Source organism: Mustela nivalis (genome assembly GCF_964662115.1).
Source record: "Mustela nivalis genome assembly, chromosome: 17".
Taxonomy (NCBI): Eukaryota; Metazoa; Chordata; class Mammalia; order Carnivora; family Mustelidae; genus Mustela; species Mustela nivalis.
In genome coordinates this window covers 59,836,087-59,851,102 of record NC_139036.1, presented here as the reverse complement: position 1 = coordinate 59,851,102, position 15,016 = coordinate 59,836,087, and the positions used below count along the sequence as shown (strand labels likewise).

Here is a 15,016-nt window from a genome sequence, read left to right as displayed (position 1 = left end):
AGACACAGGGGAGGGTTGGGAGTCCGGCCTGGGTCGGTGCCGTGGGCTCCCGTGATCGCGGGGCCTGTCCCGCAGGAGCAAGAGCGTCTTATTTATTTTCTTGGCGGGCACCTTTCCGTCGCGGTTGGCTCTCTTTGTCCCCTGCTGGCTTCCAGGAAGCCTGTGTGCCCACCGGCTGGGAACCGGCCCCTCAGCCCAGGGGCAGCGCTGGGGGTGCCCACGCGGGAGCTTCCCTGGGTTTGCAGTCGAAGCCAGGCGTCGGCTCAGCTCGCGCTGCACAATGAAATGCACATCTCCCATTAAAAGGCAAATCTTTATTTCAAAAGGTTCAGTAGGATGGGACTTAAAAAAGATCTCCAGCTGGTTAAATTTAGGGCAAGGCAGCGGCCGGTCCTGAGCTCCGGGTGGGGCTCGGCCGGTTTCCACTCCCGGCACCCGCCTCCCGCCTCGACCGGCTTCTTTTTTCTCCCTTTGAGTCAGACAAACAATGCAGATGGTCGTGCTGGCCAGAGTTGTGCTTACTTAAAATAAGCGACACCCGTTGGGGGGGGTGGTCAGCTGGAGATGGCCGCATCCCAGCTGCCCGATACCCTCTCCTGGAGGGGACGCCCTCTCTGCGAGGTGGGCAGCACGCGGCCGGCGGTGCCGGGGTCTCGCTCTCCTCCCAGTGACCCCGGAGCCCCGCCGGCCGCTGAGCTCTGCAGCCTGACCCGCTGGGCCGCCAGCTCCTATCCCTGCGCTCCTGTCCTGACGAGCCCCCCATCAGGCCTCCTGGGGGGCGGCCAGGAGGAGCCTCTGGCATGGAGGAGTCTCCCTTCGACCCCGACCCCTGACAGGCCGAGGGAGCTGTGGCGAGTCCCTCCGCTGCTTGCCCCTGGCGGAGCAGGACTGACCGCCTCCAACGCCTCCAACGCCTCCAACGCGCAGGGCGGCCCCCGCGTGGGCCGAGTCCGGTGCCAGCCCAGCCGGCGGGAGCCAGCGGGGAGGAAGCCCTGCCGTGGGACGAGGGACGAGGGACGAGGGGTGGGAGGAGCGTGGCTGGGGCCGCATGTGCCCCGTTCTCCTGCGCACCCGTGCGCTCGGCCGGGGCTGGGGGTGGTGTGGGAAGACTCGTGCTGGAGGGTTTCACAGCCCAGAGGCCCCGGAGTGGAGCTGGTGAGGGAGGGGAGGCTGCCTGGGCTTCTGGGACCCGTGGACCCCTTCAGAACAGCTGTCAGGGGGAAAGGGTCTGGCCTTGGCCCGTGGGTGGTTCCTCCCCTCCTTCCCCTCCCCCTTCCCCCTCCCTCCCCGCCCCTTCCCCCTTCCCTCCTGCTCCCCCTCCAGTCTTCCCTCTCCCTCTTCGATCACTCTCCCCCGCTCCTCCTCCCGCCTTCCTCCTCTCCCTTCTCCCCTTTCCCTCCTTCTCGGGCCCCAGAGAAGCCGCTCTCTGCTGGTGGCATTAGCGAGACCAGCAGGCCCAGGCCCAAAGGTGCACCGGCCGGGCCGGAGTCCGAGAGCCCCGTTCTTTCACACGCGCTCTCTGCCCCCACCCTCCACCCCGCGCGGCTGGACCACACGTGGCCTCCCTCTGCGCCTCCGCCTCCCTCCCCCATTCCCTGGACCGGAAACTCCAGCCACGGCCCCAGGCTCCCCCCGCCCTGCCCCCGCCTGCCCCGGTTCCTCTCCTTCCCCCGGGCATAAAAGCAGACGGATGGGCAGAGCGTGATATTGGTGCCAGGACCTGATTTCACAGCATTTTCGCGCAGTGCTCGGTAAAACCGAACGCACGTGCCGGAGTTGGGTCCGTTGCAGTGCAGCGGAGCGGCTAGACCCCAGGGTGGGTGCGGAGGAGCAGGGCGCCGGGGGCTCTGGGGGTGTCCTGGAGAGCTCAGCCCAGCATCACAGGGAGGCAGAGCCGGACAGGCAGGATCTTGGTTTCTTGGGGAGTGGGGAGGGGCCTCCCCAGGCGGGATGCACAGCCCAGCTCCCAGGACCAGCCTCCAGGGGGTCCCATAAAGCACCCGTCAGGAGGGTCTGTCCAGCCAGAGGGAGAGAGAAGACTGGCCCATGGCGTTCTCCTGCCGCGTGCATGTGGGTGCCGAGTGGGCTTCTAGGGCGTCCGTCCTGGGGCAGATGGAGAGGGGCACGAATTAGGGTAGGGCCAAAGGGGACAGGATGGCATTTCTGCATGCCCCTGGCAGAGAAAGGCGTGACCCCTGAGGGCCTTGGGTTTCGGCTCCTCCGTCCCCAATGCACCCAAGTGGAGGGAGAGCAGCAGGGACCCCCATTCTGAGGCTTGTGGGTGGGAATGAGGAAGGAGGGAAGGTGGGGCCAGGCCAGGTCCCGCCAGGCTGAGTTGGCCGGTGCCCCCATGGACACGTCCCACCAGCAGCCAGGCCGGCACCCCTGGCCAGCCCAGTTCAGCCCTAGGGAGAGCCCCAGGGTCACACCTTGGGAGCCCCGGGCCGGAGGCAGATGGGTTGGCCCATGCCATGCTCTGGTGGGACGTCAGACTCAGAGATGGCCCCCTCTGCGAGACAGGAGGACAAAGCATCGTGTGGGGCTGGGAGGCACCCCCATCGGCGGGCTGGGGGTGCCCCCCTGGCTGGGAGATCACGTCGGCAGCTCTTCCCTGCCTGGTTCACCTTCCCTTCACTCCCTGTCTACCCATGTTAGCGTCTTGCCTTTCCTTTCGGTTCCTGGCTTGCGTCATGAAATATGCATAGACATCGAGGTGTAAATAATAAATAGGCACTGTGTGTCTGTGGGCCCATCACCGGCCCCGAGGCACAGGCGGGGGTCCTGGCCTCCAGCCCCCCGCCCCTTCCGGTTTTATCCCCTGTCCCCAGAAGGGGAACTCTGTCCTGTGTTTTGAATTGTTCATTCACTCGCTTTTCTTTGTGGTTCTAACTGCTCTGTGCCTACTCCAAATGGCGTAGGATTTACTTGTATATTTCTGACTTCAGTTGAATAGAGTCACCCTGTATTTTTTTCTGCACCTTTATTTTTATTTTTATTTTTTTTAATTCATCGTTGTTTTTTCTGAGCTTCACGCATGCGAAACGTGGTTCATTTCTTTTCAGTGCCAGGTAGAATTCCTGCGTGCAAATGCACCACAAGCCCCCATCTTCCGGTGGTTGGACATGTGTTTAAGGATGTCAGCCTGCATTGCTATAAACATTGGGTTCTGGCCAACTGACCTCTGAGGGCGCTGGGCAGAAGCCTCAGATTTGGAGGCAATCCCTAGTTCTCTGCTTTTCCGCTCTTCCAGAAACAAGCCTGCTCTCTCCCAGCACAGCTGCTCTTAGCAGTTAAGAAGCCCATGAGAGCCTGCTTCCCTGGCTTCCAGGGGTTTCCACTGTTTCTCCTCAGGAGCAGCGAGCTGGTGCCATCAGCAAGAGTCACCCTGATGGAATGGTCTGTTCCTCCAGGAACTGGTCCTTTCTTCCTGCCTGGGAAGATTGTGTGCAGGTGGGGTGGTCTACCTCCCACTTTAATGGCTCTGATTTCTGCCTCTCTCCCCAAGGCCAGGCACAGGAAAGCTACACTGAAGGACCTGATGGATTTTGTTTTTCATGGAAGGCAACCAACTTACCCTGACTTGCCTGGAACTGTCCTGAGATTTCTGCATCTCGGAAACCTCTCTGGGATGCTGGGCCAGCTAGGATGGTTGGTTATGCCAGGTGCCTGTCATCATAGTACAATAGAGGCAATGCCTCGTCTACGTACCCACCCAACCATCCACCCATCCATCCATCTGACCTCTTGAGGTCCATGTATCCCTATATCCAACCATCCACCCATCCATCCATCCACCCATCCAACCATCTGACCTCTGAGGTCCATATATCCATATATCCAACCATCCACCCATCCATCCACCCATCCATCCATCTGACCTCTGAGGTCCATATATCCATATATCCAACCATCCACCATCCACCCATCCATCCACCCATCCATCCATCTGACCTCTGAGGTCCATGTATCCCTATATCCAACCATCCACCCATCCATCCACCCATCCATCCATCTGACCTCTGAGGTCCATATATCCATATATCCAACCATCCAACCATCCACCCATCCATCCACCCATCCATCCATCTGACCTCTGAGGTCCATGTATCCATATATCCAACCATCCACCCATCCATCCATCCATTCATCCATCCATCCATCTGACCTCTGAGGTCCATGTATCCATATATCCAACCATCTACCCATCCATCCACCCACCCATTCATCCATCTGACCTCTGAGGTCCATGTATCCATATATCCATCCATCCATCCATCCATCCAACAAATGTTTCCTTGGTGACCACTGTGTGTTAACAAGACCTTCAAGTATTTCACTGATTTGCTTTAACTCTTATAGAATGGCTTCCTTTTCCTGGTTCCAGCTCCCAGAACTCCAGCACCCACAGCCAGGGTGAGTCTGACAATTCAGTGTCCCACAACTGTGTGGAGCCAGTGAGAGGGTTGCCCACACAGGGAGATGTGAAGCCACATTTCCATCAGCAGAAGAACTGCGTATTCATCCCATTCCTGGGTGTTAATTGGACTTCGTAGTTTTGGTGGTTTATCCCTTTTAGAGAGCGTGGGTTGCTGCCATGGTAGAAAAGCTGTGTGGGGATGGTTAGCAATTGTACCCGGGCCGGAGGAGTCTGTAGGGAGGGAACATCTTGTTGCGGTCATCTTTGGCTGCTGAAGAAAGATCCTAGTTCCTTGTCCCTGACCTTGGGAGCCTAGAGGTGGGGCCAGCAGGTCAAAGCCATCCCAGCAGGCAGGGGAGGCTCCTTCCCTTGTGGAGCCTGGCGCCCACGAACCTGGCCCTTCTGCACGTAACTTGAAGAAAGCCTTATGGTTGTGGAGTCACCTTTGAGTCAGAGGCACAACTCACATTCACTTATTTACTGAGGACCTCTTGTGTTCCAGGAACTATGCTACGGGCTGTGGAGGGCAAATGTGACCTCGGGAGGTGCTTCAAATGCAGGGTGTTTGCAATCCAGATGAGGCCACAGGACGCACGTCACCTCCTGAGCCAGGACCAGAGGAGGCTGTCATGAAGCAGGAGGTTCCAAGGTGGGCGAGGAGGGCTGGGTGGTCAGGAAAGCCTGGGAGGCTTTGTGGAAAGTGGCACTTAGACAGGGGAGATGGTTTGGGTTGCTCTTTAGCAAATATTCATAGCCTCTCTCCCACTGTGGGCAGAGAAAGAAAGGTCATTTCCTTTCCCCATCAATGCCAAGGGAGATCAAGTGGCCTGTGCTGGTCAGTGGGATGACAGTGGACAAAGCACAAGCAGAGTGTGTGCTTGGATCCTGTGCTCCGGTGCATATGCCCGGAGCAGGGCCCCGCCAGCCTGGACGTTGGAGAGATACCTGGGGAGCAGACCTGGGCCAAGCCCACAGCCCGGAGTCAAGCTCAGGCGATAGCCATCCTGAGACAGGGCTGGCCTGCTGAGCCCGTTTTTAACCAGCAGAAAGGAGATGTGTCTGCAGACATGTCGGAATGATGGCAGACTCTTTTGTAAGCCACTGACTTTGGGGGAATTTTGTTATGCAGCATTAGTGGGAGAAGCTGACTCAGGCGCTGGGTCTGGAAGAGGGAGAGGAGGGCTGTGCAGGGGTGCAGAAGCACGGGGAGAGGAGGGCTGTGCAGGGGTGCGGGAGCACGGGGAGAGGAGGGCTGTGCAGGGGTGCGGGAGCACGGGGAGAGGAGGGCTGTGCAGGGGTGCGGAAGCATGGGGAGAGGAGGGCTGTGCAGGGGTGCGGGAGCACGGGGAGAGGAGGGCTGTGCAGGGGTGCGGAAGCATGGGGAGAGGAGGGCTGTGCAGGGGTGCGGGAGCACGGGGAGAGGAGGGCTGTGCAGGGGTGCGGGAGCACGGGGGCAGAACTCTGAGTGTGTGAGGTTAGCAGGGAGGCCGGACAGGGTTTGAGGAGGTGGAGGCAGAGCTGGAGAAGCACATTGGCAGCAGGCTGTGCGAGCTAATGGTGGTCCCAGAGAGGATCCCCTACCCGAGGGCACAGTCCTTCTCCCACTTATCATGACGTCTGTATCTAAGCTTGCTCCTGAATTGCCATAGAACTTGGGAAAAAGGTATTTTTCTCCGGATGACTCCAGGTGCCTCCTGCTCCCCGCAGAACACCTGGATGTTTCAGTGAGGCGCTCGGTACCCGAGAGTGTTCTGAGCCGGTCCAGGCTCTGGGTTTTACCTTGGTTCTGGTGCCTTGGCCCTCAGTTCATCCAAATGGTCTCTGAGGACCCTCCTTCCCTAACGTCCCAGCCCAAGAGTGGTGAAGCCAGAGGCAGGTGCCAGGATCAACAAGTTGCCTGGAGGGAAGCAGGCTGGGCTTGGAAGTCCGGATGCGCAGCCGGGAGCCCCTGACGGTCTGGAGAAGAGCCGTGGACGCAGCTAGCACGTGGCCCCGGGAGGTGATCAGGCTCAGAGTCCTGGTTGGGGACAGGAGGCCAGGAAGGAGGAGAGGGTCCAACCTGGGCCCCGTGAATCCAACAAAAGCAACAACCAAGACGGTACAGTTTCCAAATAAAAACAGCGCACATCCCCGTCAACATGTTAATGAGGGCTCATTAGCCGAGAACAGGCTTGGTGCGGCCTGGGGAGGCAGGCTGGGGTGGAGGGCGTCTCCCGGAACCTTCTGTCTGCCCTGGCGACTCCAGCCTGTGCCCATCTGCCAGGGCCCGCCGGCTGCCCGGCCTTCTGCCTGGCGGCCCCGCACCACCCCTGACCCCTCTGTGTCGGGCCTGATCGTCCCAGCAGCCTGGCTCTGTCAGCGCCGGGGTCCGATGCGTGCCTGACGAAGGCGTGTGGAGCCGCCAACACGACGCAGAATCGGCGCGAACGGTCTGCCGGGGCGGCAGGGACGGGTCGGAGGAGCGGCCGCTGCTCAAGGCCGCCGGTCCCCGGTCACGGCGGGGCCGGGGCCCCAAGCCTTGCGCCAAGCTCGTGTCACCGGATGAGAGCAGAGTCTCCTTGGAGGGGGGTGAGGACATAATTCCTTCCTGCCCTGCCCGTAAGATGACCTCCACGTGGGGCAAAACAAAACAAGAAATCGACGCGGCCCGGATCCCCAGGTTTTCCTTACTGTCACCAGCGTCTGCTCCGCTGGACTTGTGAGGCCCCGAGGCGTCTTCCCAAAGGTTTTGGGCAGCCCGGAAGGTGCCGATAATTGCCATCACAGCATCGGCCCCCCGGGAGGTGCGACCGGGAGCAGCTGGGTTGTGTCGGGTCTCGGGACAAGGTACCCCTGCAGAAGTATATGTGCACGTGTGTACACACGTGTCTGTCTGTGTTGGTGTGCGTAGACGCACATGCATACACATGCATGTACACGGCTCCGTGTGAATGTACCTCAACGCACAAGAGTCTAGTATCTGCGTGTACACACGCATGTGCACATCTCTGTGTGCATACATATACGTGTGTGTGTGTTTACGTGGGTGTGCACACCTCTCTGTGTACACGTGTGTGTGTAGGTGCACAGGCCAGGCTCCCGGGACTCTGCTGACCCAGGGGTTGGGGAGAGGCCTCGGCCCCACGGTCCTCTGCTCTCCTTCCTGTCCGCCTGCAGGTGCTGACGCGTCTCTGCCCTTGGCCCGCTACCTCCTACCGCAGCATTTGGTTTTCTTGTCACAGCACTCAGAGGCACCTGCGGTGACATGGTGACTCTTCTTGCCGACGTTCTCTGTGTCTCCTCAAGGGCTGGTGCTGTGCCCGGGGGAAGCCCGAGGCCTGGCTCTCTGGAGGCTCGAGGCGGTCCGTGGGCTTCCTCCTTGGCCACAGTGGGAATCTGGACCCTGTCTCTGACCTGTGTGGCTGTCAGCCTTTTGTGTTCTTTGGGGCTGGTGACCAGGGCCGGGCCTCTTCCCTACGCAGAGGGCACACTCTAGCCCATCAGCATCCTGGGAAACAGCTCTCTGGATGCCACCGGGACAGAAGCAGTTTCCAGGTGCCCAGTGCGATCCAAGCACCAGGAAATGTGTTCACGAGTGTCCATTTTACTCCTGGGGGTCTGGGGGTGGCTGGGAGGGCACGGCTCCGGGGCTGGCCTGGGGAAGGCAGCCTATGGGCATGGGCTGGCCCTCGGTCCCCGCACCATGCCCCAGGGAGACCCCACCTGCCCCACCACAGGCTGCCCACCTTCCCTCCAGGCTGAGAGGGCTGTGAACACGCAGGGAGCCGCTGGGTCCTGCCACAGACACCCGGAGAGAAATACCTTTTGCTCTTCACCCTTCCCACCAGGAGGACGTCTGGAGCCCTCTGCCCCAGCTCCTGGGATGCATGGGTGTGCCGAGGCTCTGGTCTGCAAGGCGCTGTTTGCTGCTGGGGAAGGAGCGTTGAGTGGAAGAGTCCCTTGCAGACAAGACAGGGCCTTGGCCTCCTCCGGCCGCTAGCAGATTGCAGCCGGCACGGCGAGATCACGGGGTGCGTGCGTGTATCCGGGGCTCCAGGGACCAGAGTGGTGCCCAGGGGCTGGAGCATCTGTGGGTCTCTGGAGCTGGGGGGGGGGGGTGTGTGCGCAACTGGGGCTGCGCCTCTCTTGCCCACCCAGCCCTCGCTCTGTCCACAGCTCCGCCTTCAGTCCTCGCCGGCACTGACGGTATCGGGAATGTCCAGAGCAGTTCTGTTTGCTGAGCCGGCTGGACACGTTGCACAGCGAGCGGCCAGCAGCAGTGAGTCCCAGCCATGACCTTCACCCCAGAAGGAGGCTGCTTCACTCTGCAGCTGCGCCGAACCGTGCCACGGCCGAGACCCGCCTCTTCTCCCCCAGCGAAGAGATTAAAATCCTTAAATGCCTTCTGGCAAAAGGGACAGCTGCCTCTTTATCCTTAAAATGCAAGTCAGCAAGGAGCGCGCTGCCCAGGTCCCGTCGGGGTGCCGGCCCTGTGACCTGACCCCATTGATCCCCCGATCGGCGTCCGATGAGTCGTGGGCGGCGGTCAATACCCGCGCACTTCTGCAGGCGAATGCAGAGGGAAGTGGGAGGCAGGGAGCCCCGGGCCGGCCATCAGAGAGCCCACCCCCCCGGCCTGAGCCACACCCCAGAATCAGCACGGTGATGAGGGACGGTCAGCCACACACGGCGCACGGGACCCCAGCGGGCTTCTGCTGGATGGAAAATAGCTCAGGCAGACCCGGCTGGACCGCCACTCGTCTCATCTGGTGTCTCCAGCAGCGGCCCGCCGGGGGCCTCTCTGCCTCTGGCTTCACCTTCCATCTGCTCCTGCCCTGGCGACGCTCAGCCTTGTTACCCACCGGCTCAGTTCAGTTTGTGGTCTCAGTGCCTTGAACCCAGGCCTGGGCAGCCGATTCATGATTGTTGAATGACTGAGTGCATTTCTGGTGGGGCTGTCCTGTCCCCTCTCACTGTGTCTGGTCACTGAGCTTCTCGTCCCTTGGGCCAGGACTTGTGTGTGGGGCATGTGCCTGGATATTTCCACTCTTGGGAATCTTCCTACACATCCTTCAGAACCCCACTCAAATGTCACCTCCTCCGGGAAGCCTTCCGTTGTCTCCAGCTAGAAGTGGTCCTTTCCTCCCTGAGCTCAGGGTGCGTGCTTAGTGGTCTCCAGTAACAATGGCTGCTTTTTTGTTCTCACTAACTGTGCAGTCATGGCACACTGTCCTTGGCCTCGTCTGGGTTCTTTCTGAGAGGAAGTTGGATTCCGAACGTCCCCTCATTTCTGGGCCTCGGCTGGAAATACTGCTGCGGCGCCAACACTTTGAAGCCAAGTCTTAGATCTGACCTCTTTTCTTTTGGGCGTCTGGTGCCGGGCCTTTGCCGGCTGCCAACCCCTTAGCCGCGGGGTGCTTTCGTCTTGTCTGGACTGCAGTGGCCAATAGGACCATCAGGTACCCCCCCGTCCCCCCTGCCACTAGCCATGCTCCCTGCTGCCGCTAAGGGGATAGATTTAGGGTGGGAACCGGCGGGGGTCCCTCCTCTGCTCACACCCAGCCCCTTGGTGGTCCTGGCTGCCCAGCCCAGCCTGCGGGTCCCTGTCACCTGCCGTCTGCTGGTCCGCCATGCCCCGTAGTAAGGGCCCCTCACGTGCCTCCTTGGGCCTCTGCGTCTTTGCTCACCGGTGCCCTCTGCCTGGTGTGTCCGGACGCTCCCTGTCTCTGCCGCTGGTCCGCCTTTAAGACTGAACTGAGGAATCCCTCAGGAATCCTGAGCCTCTGCGCTGCATGTCTGGACCTCACCTCACCCCCCTCTCTTGAACTTGTCCGCTTCCAAGGCCAAAGGCTGTGTTCTGTCTCTCTCTGGACTGCCAGTTCCTGGCGCAGCCTTTGCGGAGCCCAGTGTGAGGCTAGACGACGGGCTGGCCTCGTCCACGATGAGCGGGCATGACCGCGGCCTGCGCCGTGGCCGTGCTCCCTGTCAGGGCCGAAGCCTGCCTCTGAAACCCATGCCTCATCCTCACCTAGCAGGGCTGGAGGCCACCCCGGGAGCGTGGCCTTGACTGTGAGCAGGATGTATCGGTCAGTCCTGCTGACCGCTGGCCAGGCAGTCCTCAGACGCCACGGACTCAACACACAGCCTGCTTATTTCTGCTCACAATGTCCAGCTGACTTTGTCCCCAGAAGGGACTCAGCTGGCTGTGGAGGCAACATAGGGACAGGCCATCAGGACGCGGCCACCTCAGTCTGGAAGTGACAGCACGTCCTTCCAATCCTCCCTCTTTGGCCAGCACCGGATATCTGGTCTCGCTGGCATGCTGTGGGGGTGTGGGCAGGGCCGGCCCCCCAGACGCCTGCTCTGGGGCCCGCTCACTGCCTCTGCCAGGGACTTCAGGCTCAGCTTGGCCACGGTACGTGACAGCTCTGTGCCCCAAATTTCCTGACTTTTGAAGTGAGCACAATAGAACTATCTTGGGGATTCGTGTCCCACCATCGGGAAAGGGGCTTTCGTGAGGCTTGGCACCAGGTGCGTATCTGCCTTCCGTGGCTACTCAGCGCTTCATGGAGACAGAAGTGCCTGGAGAGGCACCGGTGACAGCTCAGGACACTTCTTGTGCTGCCGCAGCCCGGTTCCTCCTCCCAGAGAGCGAGCACTCCCTCTGAGTCCCGCTCCTGGGACCCAGGCTCGAAAGCCAGGAAACCCACGGGTGCCACGCGTCAGGCCTGGCTCGCGGCCCACGGCCCCACATGTGGCTTCGCCAGAGCTGGCCTGGGGTCGCGCCCAATTTACAGTTGAGCAAAGAGAGGCCCAAGGACTTGTCTGCCTCAGGGCAGGACTGGGCTCCGACCCCCCTTTCTGGTTGCGAGGCCCTCCCTCTGGGCTCTGCCCCCGGCCCCCTTCCCGATGAAGAGGGCTCCTCCCCCAGCTCGCGGCAGGTGTCAGCAGGATGACCAAGTCTGGGCAGAACATGTCCCACGTGCTCGTGTGGCAGAAGCTCTCGGGACACAATGAGAAAACTCGGTAAGAGGAGGCGTGAGAACGTGGATGGTGTCTCGGGAGCCGCCACAGGTCTTGGGTATTCTTGTCCATTCAGGAGAGTGAAGCAGAGCCCGGGGGGCTTGCGGGGTCCCGTGTCACCCACTCTTCCACCTGAAGACGCAGGTAACATTTGCTAGATGGAGAAGTGCCACCTTTCCGCACGGCGGCCGGACGGTGGAAGCGGCTATGGGTCTGTTGACGGCCGCATGAACACAGGAACAGCCACGCACAGAGTGTTACCCAGCCTTGAAGAGGAAGTGGCTTCTGACACCGGCTACAGTGCGGGCCGCCTTGAGATTATTCTGTGGATCGAAGTAATCCAGTCGCAGAAGGACACGTCCCGTAAGATCCCACTGATGCGAGATCCCCGGAGTCGTCTGATTCGTAGGGACAGGAGGTGGGCGGGGGGTGTCGGGCTGGGGGAGGCGGGAGGTGGTTGGTGTCTCATGGACACAGAGTTTCTGCTCTGAGACGCAAGGACGTGGGCGGATGGTGGTGGCGGCTGCGCCACGATGTGGAGCCACAGAGCTGTGTGCTCGTACGCGGTTAAATGCTCAATTTTATATTATGTGTATTTTACTACAATAATAATTTTAAAAAAGCAGCATGGGGCACCTGGGAGGCTCAGTGGATTGATTCTGTGCCTTCGGCTCAAGTCATGATCTCAGGGTCCTGGGATCAAGCCCAGCATCAGGCTCTCTGCTTAGCGGGGAGCCTGCTTCCCCCTCTCTCTCAGCCTGCCTCTCTGCCTACCTGTGATCTCTCTCTGTCAAATAAATAAATAAAATCTTAAAAAAAAAAAAAAAGAAAAGAAAGAAAGAAAAGCAGCGTGAGCGTTCTGTCGGCTTCCAGGTCTTTCTCAGGCCTTACCTGACCCAGGCTGGGGCGTTCGAGGCTCTCGAAGGCTCGCGAGTCCTGCTCGTCAGGACCTGCCTTCTCGGGGCTGGGCGTCTTCCCCCCGGACCTGGAGGCCTCCCCGGGTTCGCAGTTTCCATGCTTCTGTTCTCTCCCGAGCTTTGTGCTCAGCACGGGGCTTTCTGGGAATTTTGTATTGTTGTTCATAAACCCAAACTTACAAAGGGCACTAGGGTTCATTAACCGGCATCATCACACCCCGTCTGCCGCGAAGATGCTCCGCGTTCTGAACTCCTACCGGGTGGCTTCCAAGGCAGCTGGCGCCGAGCGGTGCCCAACCTCTCTTTCTGGGGGAGGGCGGAGGGCCGGGGAGTGAGCGGAGGGGGACGTGGGGCATCAGGCGTTGCAGGATCCGCTCCGGGAGAGAAGCCCGGCTGCACTCACATCTCAGAAGTCCTTGGCAAGGTCTGGGACCCCACAAAGGACGTGGGAGGGGGACGGCCTCAGCCCAGGATGACTTCATTGTGGAGACAGAAACTGATTCCTCTCTAAGTGGGAAAAGGCTCTTTAGCTGCGGTAAGAGGCTGAAGTCTGATGAAAAGGCGAGTGGTTTCAATCTTCCTTGCACCAACCGCCTGGGACTTCATCAGACTCAAACCGATTAGAAAAATTCACATTGAAAGCATCGTTTATAAAAGACCAAAATCATAGAAAACATTCGGCTTGGAGGGTGGGAGGAAGAGCATCTCCACCTAAGCCGTAATCTTTCATTCTCTCTCCTGCCTCCTTTATGGGGTCTGACAGTCCTGTCTCCTCCCTAGGACTAATCATGAGACGAATTAGTGGCTAATCAATGTTTAATTAAAACCTAGCCATTAATTACAGGAAGTGCCATGGCAACTTGAGAATAAACTGGTTGCCAGTGGGGTCAGATTTCTGCAGCCGTGGCTGGGGACCCGGGCAGGAAACTTTCTTCTGGCCTTTGTTGGCGTTTTGCACTGTGGCTTGGGTGGATCTGGAGGTCTGGGGAGGGCAGAAGGGAAGGGGTGGGGAGCGGCACGGCCTGACCTGAGCATCTCGGCTTCCGGCCCCTTACCCGGTTTCCCCACCCATGCCACGGAACCTCTCCCTCTGGTTCTGGCATCGCTCTTCCCACGTTGTGAATTTAATCCGTTTTTCTCTGAAAATCCCTTGTTGGGCATCTACATACTTGCCTTTAGACTGACACTCAAACCTGTTGCCATAAACTGCGAGGTCCTAGATCTGTGGTTCTCAACCCTGGCTGCACGTTAGGGCCACCAAGAGAGGTTGAAACAGTGAATAGAGAGCCAGCCCAACAGACCGGTGGACGGAGCAGAGAACCCAGCATATACAGGGAAACGACGCATCAGACTAAGGTGGCCCTTTCAAGGCGCTGGCACGGATGCTCTTTGCCATCAGCGGCGCAGGGTCAGGCGGACCGCCGCCTGAAAAACCCAAGAAGCTTGACCCCTACCTCACACCATCCGTGGAAGTCAGTCCTGCCCTCTAGAAGATAATACAGAAGACCATCGGGAGAGTTCTCATGACACAAAGGGCACTAACCGTAAGGGAGGTGACGGACAAACGGGTTATGTTAAAACGAAGGGCTCCTGTTCACCGAGCGTCGCCATCCAGAGAGCGGAAAGGCAGGCACAAAACCGGTGGAGACGTTTCTGGAGATCAGACTTGCCGAGGGGTTCGTGGGAAGACGGGTGTTGAGACTTGAACAAGTTCTTCACCAAGGGCCTTACTTGCCACCAGAGAAATGCACACGGAGACACCGCTGAAACCCAGGAGGGCCCCTAAAACGGGTAGACTGGTGACCCCCGGGGCCGGTGAAGAAGGCGGACCACGGGAACAGTCTTCCTTTGCAAAACCGTTGAGCAGCATCTCCTGAAGCTGCGCGTACACCTGCCCGACTCCCGGACATCCACCGAGGGACATGCCTGGACGCCAAGGTGCCTGCGCCGGAGATGGGGCACGGCGCCGTTGTTTTCATAGCTCTAGATGGGAAGCCAGCGAGGTGTCCAAGAGGCCAAACAAACCTGGTGATAAAACCTCACCCGGGGGGATACCCACCAGCCAGTGAACCTCCCAGAAACAATGTAGCCCGAAGGACCCAGGCCCCAAGTTGGGTGTCCGCCGCATAACCTGTTCACACAGGGTTTAGGAACAGGCAAGGTCATGACTGTGATGCTCTTGAGGGAGGAGGAAGGGGAAGTGAGTGGGGAGTTAGGGGCCTTCTGGCGGTTTCTGATGTTCTGTGTTTTGGTCCCAGTGACGTGTGCCTGGACGGTCCACCTCGTGACTAATCGTGGAGCACACACGTGGTCTGTGCATTTGGGGGCACGTGTGTTATTTCTTAAAGAGAAAAGCAGCAATGAATTGAGGCGCGGCTCCAGGCCAGAATAACCAGGTCAGGGTCCTCGGGAGAGGGTCCAGGTGACTCCGACATGTGCTCGGGCTGCCCATCTGACCCGGCTTGCGTGGCCAAGCTCGTGTCTCCTCCTCCCCTGCCTGTTCCTGCCCACCTCCTTTGTGTCCCTTGACCATGCCTGGTGTTTCAGGCAACGACTGTTTGCACTTGCCTGTGTGTCCCCTGGGACTGGAAGGCTGTGTCCTGCCTGGTTCCCCCAGGTCACCTCTCCAGCGACCTTCCCTGACCCTGGGCCCCTCGTCCCAGCCACTTTCTGGTCCATC

The 15,016-nt window shown here is 59.6% G+C and overlaps 1 long non-coding RNA gene across 2 annotated transcripts in view; it reads left to right on the top strand.

Moving 5' to 3' along the window:
* Positions 1 to 12,444, top strand: part of LOC309850918 — a 41,360-nt gene extending 28,916 nt beyond the window's left edge. For both annotated transcript variants that reach the window (XR_014304515.1, XR_014304516.1), the window contains 5 exons: positions 4,360 to 4,413; positions 4,920 to 5,066; positions 6,105 to 7,243; positions 7,574 to 8,427; positions 8,573 to 12,444. This is a non-coding gene — a long non-coding RNA (uncharacterized lncRNA). The remainder of the gene's footprint in view (positions 1 to 4,359; positions 4,414 to 4,919; positions 5,067 to 6,104; positions 7,244 to 7,573; positions 8,428 to 8,572) is intronic.
* The last annotated feature ends 2,572 nt before the right edge of the window (positions 12,445 to 15,016 follow it).